This window comes from Oncorhynchus kisutch, linkage group LG30, assembly GCF_002021735.2.
Source record: "Oncorhynchus kisutch isolate 150728-3 linkage group LG30, Okis_V2, whole genome shotgun sequence".
Classification (NCBI taxonomy): domain Eukaryota; kingdom Metazoa; phylum Chordata; class Actinopteri; order Salmoniformes; family Salmonidae; genus Oncorhynchus; species Oncorhynchus kisutch.
The window spans coordinates 28,306,091-28,318,704 of NC_034203.2; the positions used below are offsets into that span (position 1 = coordinate 28,306,091).

Sequence of the window (12,614 nt, forward strand, 5' to 3'; positions counted from 1 at the left end):
CGATTATAGCTGTGAGTCTTTAAGAGCTTTTTACACCTGGATTGTGCAACATTTGCCCATTATTCCTTTCAAAATTCTTTGACCTCTGTCAAATTGGTTGATGATCATTGCTAGATAACCATTTTTAGGTCTTGCCACATATTTTCAAGTAGATAAAATACATTTAAACTCAGTTTTTCACAATTCCTGACATTGAATCCTAGTAAAAATTCCCTGTTTTAGGATCACCACTTTATTTTAAGAATGTGAAATGTCAGAATAATAGTAGAGAGAATGATTTCTTTCAGATGTTATTTCTTTCATCACATTCCCAGTGGGTCAGAGGTTTACATACACTCAATTAGTATTTGGTAGCATTGCCTTTAAATTGTTTAACTTAGGTCAAATGTTTTGGGTAGCCTTCCACAAGCTTCCCACAATAAGTTGGGTGAATTGTGTACCATTCCTCCTGACAGAGCTGGTGTAACTGAGTCAAGTTTGTAGGCCTCCTTGCTCACACACACTTTTTTCAGTTCTGCCCATAGATTTTCTATAGGACTGAGGTCAGGGCTTTGTGATGGCCACTCCAATACCTTGGCTTGGTTGTCCTTAAGCCATTTTGCCACAACTTTGGAAGTTTGCAATTTACACATTTTTCCTTATTACAAGATTCCATATGTGTTATTTCATATTTTTGATGTCATCACTATTATTCTACAATGTATAAAATAGTAATAAAAGAATACAGAAAAACCCTGAGTAGGTGTGACTGGTACTTTATATGTCTTCCATTTTTATTTCAGGCTGTAACACAACAAAATCTAGAAAAAGTCAAGAGGTATGAATGTAACGGATGTGAAACGCTAGCTTAGTTAGCGGTGGTGCGCGCTAAATAGTGTTTCAATCGGTGACGTCACTTGCTCTGAGACCTTGAAGTAGTAGTTCCCCTTGCTCTGCAAGGGCCGCGGCTTTTGTGAAGCGATGGGTAACGATGCGTCGTGGGTGACTGTTGTTGATGTGTGCAGAGGGTCCCTGGTTCGCGCCCGGGTATGGGCGAGGTAACGGTCTAAAGTTATACTGTTACATGAATACCAACTGAAGTCACTGTACTTAAAATGACTGAAACCAAATCGAAACTGTGTAGAAATGACAATGGACCGACAATGTATTCGTCCAGTTTCTTGATTGTCTCCAGCTCGCTAAAAAAGAAAGGCATTTCACTGTACTTGGGCACGTGACATAAAAATGTATAACTAAATAATCACCTAAATGAAAGCTAGACAGTCAGGGAGCATCGGAAATTTAAAAAACTATGAATAGAGGCCTTTATGAAAAAATATTATATATTTTTTTACATTTTGAAGGCAAGGAAATACAGCACATTTTCAGTGATGCCCCTCCGGACCTCGATGAAGACCGAATGCGGCCTCCGGCGCCAAATGAGTTTGACACGCCTGCTCTAAGTGGTCAACAACACTATAGAGCCCCATTTGTGTAATGACCTCTAATTCAACTGGATGGCCTATCTATTTCTGGGGTCTCTCTCTTTAAGAGATGCAAGAATTGAGACAACAGTGGAAACTACTGTTTATCTCTTTCCAGTTAACTGCAAATCTGTTCATGTCAGAGTGCTCATAGAACACGGTGCTCATGAGTTGCATAAAATCCAATCAGTATTTTTATTTTGAGAGGATCTACTTTGTCATTTCGTTGTCCTCTTGTCTCTATCATTTAATATGTTTTACAGAAACATTAGCTACATTTGTATGCTAACAATAAAACCTTGACAAAATGAGTGGCAACCTCGTTTAAGCTCCCATCTACCACTTCTGAAATAAAACTCCCTCACTCAAGCAGAGTTTCAGAGCCGCAGCATCTGAAGAGTGTCTTTGGTGCTCATGTTCTAACATGTTCAAGGAGATGTGTCAAACTGGTAGTGAGAGGGCTTCGCAACACAAAGCCTGAATCCACCTCCGGTGATGCACTCAACACGCCTCAGCCTGGAATAAAGTGAGATCGCCATAGCAACGAAGCCTATTATTGTATACAGTGTTTTAAGTCAACCTTATTGCTTCTAAAACAAAACATTTAAAGGTAGAATCTAGTGTTGAAACGGACAACTGTTTATTTTCTTAATTGGGAAAAGTGTCTCAAGTGAAGTTCAATTGTGTTTGGAATGGCTTTGATTAGCCTTGGAACAAAGTTTGAATGAATGTTCTTCAACAATTGATCTCATGTTGTGCAAATGTTGCAATTTTCACTGAAGCCCTTACACTTAACTTACACAGACAATAAATATGGATTGGACAAACGCTTTCAATTTGGGTAAAATATTGTTTATGGCAAAAGTGCTCTTGAATACAGGCATTTGCTCTCAATCTTTTTTTCTGGATGATTGATTTTCTGTAATATGATTGCCTTGGGCATGATGAGAACATTGTTGCTGCAACAGACACATGCATCTACAGTAAAGGATGCTGCCTTGTTTGGTGTTGTAGCTTTTCATTGTTCTGGTGTAGACCAACATAGGGGGATCCCACCTGGTTGTGCACCTTGTTGCCTGCAGACAGGGTGTCTACACCCCCTCTGTTGGAGATGGTATCTCCATGGGGGTTGCTAGCTCAGAATGGGACTGTGAATCAAAACAAAAATGGGGTATTTTGTCAAACGGTTGTTGTGACAGATGCTAACACTCTTTACGGTGTCCTTTGAGAGAAGTTATCTGTGTGTTGTGTTTGGTTATGGCAGTAACCTACAGGCAGACATAAACAATTTTACTGACTTTCACCCAGACTGTAATTGTTCTATTGAATGGTTTTAAAATGGTGATTATTCACTCAAATGTTCCTTCCCTATCTGATGTCATTAATAGAGGAAACATGTTGTGTCACGTCTGGTAATTTCTCACTGTTAAATTGAATTAGCAGCTGCAGCATCAGTTTGCCTCAAGGTGAGAGGATCAAAAAAGCTCCAACATACTGAATGAGGTCGTGTCAAATCAAATCAAATTTTTCACATGCTTCGTAAACCACAGTTTTAGACAAAGAATGCCGTTCAAGATAAAGATGCATAAAATATCAAATAAACATGGAAATAATGACACGAGGAATGAATACAGTGAATAACATAACAATAACAAGTAAAAACGTTTATACCGTTTGTGTTAGGTTCTAAATGAACCTCGTAAAACTTACGGACAATTTAGTAAAGCTTAAACCAAGTTTATTTCACTTATTGGGTCATACAGCTGCATAAGACAAAGCCATGGTTCCACCAGTGGTAGTATATATACTAGGGATGCACGATATACTGTATCGGTGAACATATCGGGAATGAGCCGATATTAGCTAAAAATGCCAACATCGGTATCGGCCTGATGTCTAGTTTAACGCCAATGTTAAAAAACGATGTCAAAGCTACCGTGCCGTAAAATTTTGAGCTACACGTGCAACACAGCATTCCTAACCTAGGCCACACAGTGTCTGCTGTGTGGTTTGAGCAGTCAACAAGTCAAGTCAGCGAGACAACTCAAAGGTGAAATCCATTAAAGCCAAGATAATGGAACTCATTGCCCTTGATAGTCAAACGTTTTCTGTCATGGGTGATGTTGGCTTTCACCGGCTGGTCGAGCACCGGTACACACTACCAAGGGCGCTATTTGGTTACACAGTAATAGCGTCACTGCTATTAGCTTCACAACATGCATACTATGGAACGCTGTTTGCGTCTTTGCGTTTCAAAAAAGATAAAGTAACATTGTAAAAGCTGTACTAAATAGTCTGAAAATGAGCAAACACCGGCCACAAACGATGTGTTTACACGCGTTGGTAGTAAAGCATCATTTGTTTGACCGCAACTTCTGGGGTAGCTAGCTTTAGCTTGATACCTAGCTAGCACCAATACAACCAGCCTGAAAACAATGACCAGTAGAAACTGCAGTCATTTTCATTATTCTTAGCAATGATTTAGTAATCCTTGTGAGTAAGTATTAGGTTGCCACTTGTTGTTCGCCTATTCAAATTGAACTTCAGTTCATGAAAATAAATAGCTAGCCAGCTACTTAACCCTGTTCCCCAAAGCTAACGTTATAAGCAATCAGCTTGCTTCATCTGGTTAGTGAGGCTCGACCGGACCGGGTTATGTGTTGTGAAGCTAGCCACAATAATGATTAGGCCGGTTTGCCTTCAAAATACAAATGAATACAAATAGTAGAATTATGCCATACTTTTATTTTGAAGGCTAAGCGCAAAGTCCACAATTGTGGCTAATCCTTCTTGTGGCTAGCTTCACATAGATGGGTCCACACACCATTAATCAAATAAGAACTGTCTTATAAATTAGAATTATTTTAGATGATGACACCTAGTTATATAGTTAGCACAGCGAGTAAGTGAAAGACATGGGTTTTGATTATGTTTTTCTGGTAATGGGAACATATGTATATGCCAACAAAATAACTTTTTGGTTTGGTGTGTGTGTGTGTGTAACCTTTATTTAACTAGTCAAGTCGGTTAAAAACAAATTCTTATTTACAATGACGGCCCGGATGACGCTGGGCCAATTGTGCGCCGCCCTATGTGACTCCCAATCACGGCCTGATGTGATACAGCCTGGATTCGAACCAGAGACTGTAGTGATGCCTCTTGCACTGAGATGCAGTGCCTTAGACTGCTGCAGTACCTTAGATCGCTGTGTGTTAACTATTTAACTGTACTAGAATGCTTAAAAGGCTGCTAAAATGTTAAATATCGGTTATCGGTATCGTTTCTTTTGGCAAGGAAATTATAGGATATCGGTAACGGCCAAAAATGTCATATCGGTGCATCACTAATATATACCCCAATTTGGGTGACATCCAACTTCTCTCTAAACATTACATCTTTATCGCTAGGCAGGAAATTAAGTGATGTGGGCCATAAACTGTTCCTTCTCCCTTAATGTGACCTGACCTGAACTCGATCCCCTTCCTCACTAAACCACATTTCTCCACCCTTATCTGTGCCTGCCACATGTGATTGCTAGGGCTGGGCGATATGGCCAAAATATCATATCATATGGTATTTTTCAAAATTTGGATGGTATTTGACGGTATTTTATATTTTTCATTAATAAAAGTTCTAAATTTGCTTTATGAGTAGTGCGTGACCCTAGAGTGGCAACACATATATTCTAAATAATTTCAATGGGTCTATTGTTTTATACTGTTCAATTCAACTTCAACCTAAAATAATTTCCTGCATTTCCATAAAGTTCTGCATTTCCTGCACTCATTTGAGTTTCTTTCCACACTGCCACGATATGGGCAAAAATACTCTGCCTTATTTTTTACCAAATATTGCAATTGCGATTTAGATCAAAACACTTGGGTGAACTTTTGGAATCATGGAAATAAAATGTTTATTATAATTCTATAGTTAGAATATAAATAATAGTGGGCACTTTGAATACAGTGTTTGACATGACAACAAATGAAAATGCCATGGACAAGTTATTGTGACAGGGTAGGAACCGATGTTCCGTGTTTCCTAGGGGACCCTATAATCTTTTTCTACATTAAATCTTTATTCATATAGCCAACATATTCATGCTTTGCCTATTCCTCTTTGATTTACAAGATACTGTTGCACAAACAACATGCTGATTTAGACCTCCACCAGCACTGGTACCAGGCTGTATTAGCTGGCTACGTTTGCGATTAGCATTTGTGGCTATCACGATTTAGCCTAACTTGCCAAGAAAATACAAACTAACGTTAGCTGTTTGCAGATGTAAGAAACACAAACTAATATTGTAATTATAGAACGCTTGTGGATTTATATTAAGATTCAATTGGAAACAACATTGTTTTCCATCAACATTTTTGCATGTGCTGCATTGACCATGCAGACTGAACGAAAGTATCTCGTGGTCAAGCAACAACACATGCCCTCCTTAAGTGACAGTGGGTGGGACTAGCTCTGTGTGGAAAGCAGCGTGGCAATGCAGAGAGGGATGACTCAAGTAGCGGAGTAAACTATGCAAATGGACGATACACACAGCGTATCACATTTAACAAACCAAACATTCAAATACCGATATAGAAGGTAGAGTAAAAAAAAATAAAACGGTCCGTGCATCAATACCGGTATATAGTAAAATACGGTATACCACCTAGCCCTAGTGATTGCCCTTCCTTTACTCAATACATTCCCCCTACAGATTACCATTAATTTATAGTGTACAAACTAGACTATGGAATTCAATAGGATACCTGATAATGAACAATGTTTCAAGTTGAGAACTCATCACCAGGGTCATTCAAATACCAGCGATATGAATTACAATACAGTGAGTCTTCTTGGGTATGACACTAAATGCTTGGCACACCTGTATTTGGGGAGTTTCTCCCCTTCTCTGCTGATCCTCTCAAGATCAGTCAGGTTAGATGGGGAGCGTAGCTGCACAGCTATTTTCAGGTCTCTCCAGAGATCATGTTTAAGTCCGGGCTCTGGCTGTGCCACTCAAGGACATTCAGAGACTTGTCCCGAAGCCACTCCTGCATTGTCTTGGCTGTGTGCTTAGTGTCATTGCCCTGCTGGAAGATGAAACTTCGCCCCATTCTGCGGTCCTGAGCGCTCTGGAGCAGGTTTTCATCAAGGATTTCTCTGTACTTTGCTCCAATCATCTTTCCCTCGATCCTGACTAGTCTCCCAGTCCCTGCTACTGAAAAACATCCCCACAGCATGATGCTGCCACCACCATACTTCACCATAGGGATGGTGCCAGGTTTCCTCCAGACTTGACGCTTGGCATTCAGGCCAAAGAGTTCAATCTTGGTTTCATCAGACCAGAGAATCTTGTTTCTCATGGTCTGAGTTCTCTAGGTGCCTTTTGGCAAACTCCAAGTGGGCTGCCAACTGTGGGACCGTATATAGGCAGGTGTGTGCCTTTCCAAATAATTTCCAATCAATTGAATTTACCACAGGTTGACTCCAAGTTGCAGAAACATCTCAAGGATGATCAATGTAAACAGGATGCACCTGATCTCAATTTTGAGTGTCATAGCAAAGGGTCTGATTACTTATGTAAATAAGGTATTTGTTTTTATTTAGTAAAAGAAAAATCTGCCTGTTTTTGCTTTGTCATTGTGGGTATTGTGTGTAGATTGATGAGGAAAAATAACAATTTAATCCATTTTAGAATAAGGCTGTAAGGTAACAAAATGTGGAAAAAGTCAAAGGGTCTGAATACTTTCCGAATGCACTGTAAGTGGCTAGATGTCAAGTTCAAGCTTCTAGATTACAGCAGAGACGTTAAATCCCCTCCGGGATTAAGATCCCTGTTACCTAAATTGTTTTGTGCGTAAAAATAAGTGTATGTACTGTATATGTGAGTGTGTGGATAGAGTCCAGTGTGTGTGCATAGTCAGTGCAAGAGTTATTTAAAAAGAGGGTCAATACAGGTAGTCTGGGTAGCCATTTGATTAGCTATTTAGCAGCCTTGTTTAGCAGTTTTATGGCTTAAAGATTGAAACTGTTCAGGGTCTTGTTGGTTCCAGACTTTGTGCACTGGTACCGCTTGCCTTCCTCTGATATCACCTGGTATAGAGGTCCTGGAAGTACTGGGCCTTACTCACCACCCTCTGTAGCGCCTTGCCGTCGGGTGTCTTGCAGTTGCCTTACCAAGCGGTGATGCAGCCAGTCAAGATGTTCTCAATGGTGCAGCTGTATAACTTTTTGAGGATCTGAGGGCCCATGCCAAACCTTTTCAGCCTCTTGATGGGGAGGAGGCACTGTGTGGGTGTGTGTGGACCATGTTAAATTCCTTAGTGATGTGGACACAGAAGAACTTGAATCTCTCAATGAGCTCCAGTACAACCCCATCTCCTGTAGTCCACGATCAGCTCCTTTGTCTTTCTAAACTTGAGGGAGAGGTTGTTGTCCTGGCACCACACTGCCAGGTATCTGACCTCCCTATAGGCTGCCTCATCATCATCGGTGATCAGTCCTACCACCATTGTGTCGTCAGCAAACTTGATGATGGTGTTGGAGTTGTGCGTGGCTACATAGTCCTGGGTGAACAAGGGAGTACAGGTGGGAACTAAGCACACAACCCTGAGGGACCCATGTGTTGATGGTCTGCGGGGCGGATGTGTTGGTGCCTACCCTCACCGCCTGGGGTCGTCCCATCAGGAAGCACAGGATCCAGTTGCAGAGGCAGGTGTTCAGTCGCAGGGTCCTGAGCCTGGAGGGGACTAAACAGCATTCTTAAATAAGTATTCCTTTTGTCCAGGTGGGTGAGGGCATTGTGGAGTGCAATAGAGATTGAGTCATCTGTGAATCTGTTGGAGTGGTATGGAAATTGGAGTGGGTCCAGGGTGTCTGGGATGATGGTGTTGATGTGCGCTATGACCAGCCTTTCAAAGTATTTATTGGCTATAGATGTGAGTGCTACAGGACGGTAGTCATTTAGGGAGGTTACCTTGGTGTTCTTGTGGACTTTTGGGATCAGGTACACATATTTTGCAGAGGTTATCGCAGGTGCAGCTAAATGCTTATGTTTATAGCTCCAACAGTTCAGTAATACTGAGCAAAACAAAACAATACACACAAATCCCAAAAATTGAATATATGTACAGTTGAAGTTGGAATTTTACATACACCTTAGCCAAATACATTTAAACTCTGTTTTTCACAATTCCTGACATTTAATCCTAGTAAAAATTCCCTGTCTTAGGTAAGTTATGATCACCACTGTGATCTTGAGAGTGTGTAATATCAGAATAATAGTAGAGAGAAATATTTATTTCAGCTTTTATTTCTTTCATCACATTCCCAGTGGGTTAGAAGTTTACATATACTGAATTAGTATTTGGTAGCATTGCCTTTAAATTGTTTAACTTGGGTCAAACGTTTCGGGTAGCCTTCCACAAGCTGCCCACAATAAGTTGGGTGAATTTTGGTTTGTAGGCCTCCTTGCTCGCACACACTTTTTCTATAGGATTGAGGTCAGGGCTTTGTGATGTCCACGCTAATTCCTTGAATTCGTTGTCCTTAAGCCATTTTGCCACAACTTTGGAAGTATGCTTGGGGTCATTGTCCAATTGGAAGACCCATTTGCGAGATGTTGCTTCAATATATCCACATAATTTTCCTACCTCATGATGCCATCTATTTTGTGAAGTGCCCCAAACCCTCCTGCAGGAAAGCACCCCCACAACATGATGCTGCCACCCCCGTGCTTCACGGTTGGGATGGTGTTCTTCGGCTTGCAAGCCTCCCCCTTTTTCCTCCAAACATAACGATGGTCATTATGGCCAAACAATTCTATTTTTGTTTCATCAGACCAGAGGACATTTCTCCAGAAAGTATGATCTTTGTCCCCAAGTGTAGTTGCAAACCGTAGTCTGGCTTTTTTATGGCGGTTTTGAAGCAGTGGCTGCTGCCTTGCTGAGCGGCCTTTCAGGTTATGTCGAAGGATGATAGGACTCGTTTTACTGTGGCTATCGATACTTTTGTACCTGTTTCCTCCAGCATCTTCATAATGTCCTTTGCTGTTGTTCTGGGATTGGTTTGCACTTTTCGCACCAAAGTACGTTCATCTCTAGGAGACAGAACGCATCTCCTTCCTGAGCGGTATGGCAGCTGCTTGGTCCCATGATGTTTATACTTGCAGAGTATTGTTTGTACAGATGAATGTGATACCGTCAGGCGTTTGGAAATTGTTCCCAAGGATGAACCAGACTTGTGGAGGTCTCCAAAGTAGATTGCCAAAAGAAATTTGTGGAGAGGATGAAAAATATGTTTTAATGACTCCAAACTAAGTACACTGCTCAAAAAAATTCACTCCAAGTCAATCACACTTCTGTGAAATCAAACTGTCCACTTAGGAAGCAACACTGATTGACAATTAATTTCAAATGCTGTTGTGCGAATGGAATAGACAACAGGTGGAAATTATAGGCAATTAGCAAGACACCCCCAATAAAGGAGTGGTTCTGCAGGTGATAACCACAGACCACTTCTCAGTTCCTATGCTTCCTGGCTGATGTTTTGGTCACTTTTGAATGCTGGTGGTGCTTTCACTCTAGTGGTAGCATGAGACGGAGTCTACAACCCACACAAGTGGCTCAGGTAGTGCAGCTCATCCAGGATGGCACATCAATGCGAGCTGTGGCAAGAAGGTTTGCTGTGTCTGTCAGCGTAGTGTCCAGAGCATGGAGGCGCTACCAGGCGACAAGCCAATACATCAGGAGACGTGGAGGAGGCCGTAGGAGGGCAACAACCCAGCAGCAGGAGCGCTACCTCCGCCTTTGTGCAAGGAGGAGCAGGATGAGCACTGCCAGAGCCCTGCAAAATGACCTCCAGCAGGCCACAAATGTGCATGTGTCTGCTCAAACGGTCAGAAACAGACTCTATGAGGGTGGTATGAGGGCCTGACGTCCACAGGTGGGGGTTGTGCTTACAGCCCAACACCGTGCAGGACGTTTGGCATTTGCCAGAGAACACCAAGATTGGCAAATTCGCCACTGGCGCCCTGTGCTCTTCACAGATGAAAGCAGGTTCACACTGAGCACGTGACAGACGTGACAGTCTGGAGATGGCGTGGAGAACATTCTGCTGCCTGCAACATCCTCCAGCATGACCAGTTTGGCGGTGGGTCAGTCATGGTGTGGGGTGGCATTTCTTTGGGGGGGCCGCACAGCCCTCCATGTGCTCGCCAGAGGTAGCCTGACTGCCATTAGGTACCGAGATGAGATCCTCAGACCCCTTGTGAGACCATATGCTGGTGCGTTTGGCCCTGGGTTCCTCCTAATGCAAGACAATGCTAGACCTCATGTGGCTGAAGTGTGTCAGCAGTTCCTGCAAGAGGAAGGCATTGATGCTATGGACTGGCCCGCCCGTTCCCCAGACCTGAATCCAATTGAGCACATCTGGGACATCATGTCTCGCTCCATCCACCAACGTCACGTTGCACCACAGACTGTCCAGGAGTTGGCGGATGCTTTAGTCCAGATCTGGGAGGAGATCCCTCAGGAGACCATCCGCCACCTCATCAGGAGCATGCCCAGGCGTTGTAGGGAGGTCATACAGGCACGTGGAGGCCACACACACTACTGAGCCTCATTTTGACTTGTTTTAAGGACATTACATCAAAGTTGTATCAGCCTGTAGTGTGGTTTTCCACTTTCATTTTGACTCCAAATCTAGACCTCCATGGGTTGATAAAGTTGATTTCCATTGATCATTTTTGTGTGATTTTGTTGTCAGCACATTCAACTATGTAAAGAAAAAAGTATTTAATAAGAATATTTCATTCATTCAGATATAGGATGTGTTATTTTAGTGTTCCCTTTATTTTTTTGAGCAGTGTATATGTAAACTTCCGACTTCAACTGTACATAGGGCAGAAATCTCTTTGGTGCAGAGATTGTAGCCGGCTAGTAACAGTGACTACGTTCAGGGCAGGGTCCTGGCCGGAGGCCAGCTAGTGGTGACTATTTAACTTTCTGATGGCCTGGAGACGGAAGCCGTTTTTCAGTCTCTCAGTCCCAGGTTTGATGTACCTGTACTGTCCCCTCCTTCTAAATGGTAGATGGGTGAACAGGTCATGGCTCGGTTGGCGGAGGTCCTTCCTGTAACACCAGGGGATCTTCTTGGCCTTCCTGTGACACCGGGTGCTATACAGTAGAGGTCCTGGAGGGCAGGCAGTGTGCCCCTGGTGATATGTAGGGCTGACTACACCAACCTCTGGATATCCCTGCGGTTGCAGACAGTGCTCCGATACAGCCGGACAGGATGCTCTCAATGGTGCATAGGGACCAAGGCTAAATTTCTTCAGCCTCCTGAGGTTTAATTGGACTGTTGCTCTGAATCCTCATTGTGTGTTCCGTCTGGCTACGCGGCCTTGTGAATGTTAACCTCTAGAAAGGTCTTACTCACATCAGTTACGGAAAGCAAGATCACACAGTCATCCGTAACAGCTGGTGCTCTCATTGCATGGTTCAGTTTTGCTTTCCTCGAGGCGAGGCATTTATTTTGTCTGCTAGGCTCGCATCACTGGGCAGCTCGTGGCTGGGTTTCCCTTTGTAGTCTGTGATAGTTTGCAAGCCCTGCTACATCCTTCTAGTGTCAGTGCCGGTGTAGTAGGATTCTTAGTCCTGTTTTGACGTATTGACGGATCTTAGTCCTGTATTGATGCTTTGCCTATTTGATGGACCGTCAGAGGTCGTAGCTGGATTTCTTATAAGTGTCTGAATTAGGGTCCTGCAGCAGCAATTTGGGTCCTGCAGCAGCAGCTCTAGCCTTTAGCTCAGTGTGGATGTTGCCTGTAATCCATGGCTTCTGGTTGTGGTATGTACGTACGGTTATTGTGGGGACAACTTTGTTGATGCACTTATTAATAAAGCTGGTGACTGATGTGGTAAACTCCTCAATGTTATCAGATGAATCCTGGAACATATTCCAATCTGTGCTAATGAAAAAGTCCTGTAGCTTAGCATCCACTTCATCAGACCGCTTCTGTGTTGAGCGTGTCACTGGTACTTCCTGTTTGAGTTTTTGCTCATAAGAAGGAAGCAGGAGGATAGAGTTATGGTCTGATTTGCCAAAGGGATGGCAAGGGAGGGCTTGTATGCATTTCTGTGTGTGGTATAA

At 42.7% G+C, this 12,614-nt stretch overlaps 1 protein-coding gene across 4 annotated transcripts in view; it reads left to right on the plus strand.

Moving 5' to 3' along the window:
- The window catches only part of LOC109874721 (arf-GAP with GTPase, ANK repeat and PH domain-containing protein 3), a 261,538-nt gene that overhangs the window by 113,899 nt on the left and 135,025 nt on the right, over positions 1 to 12,614 (plus strand). The gene's annotated exons all lie outside the window — the stretch shown is intronic.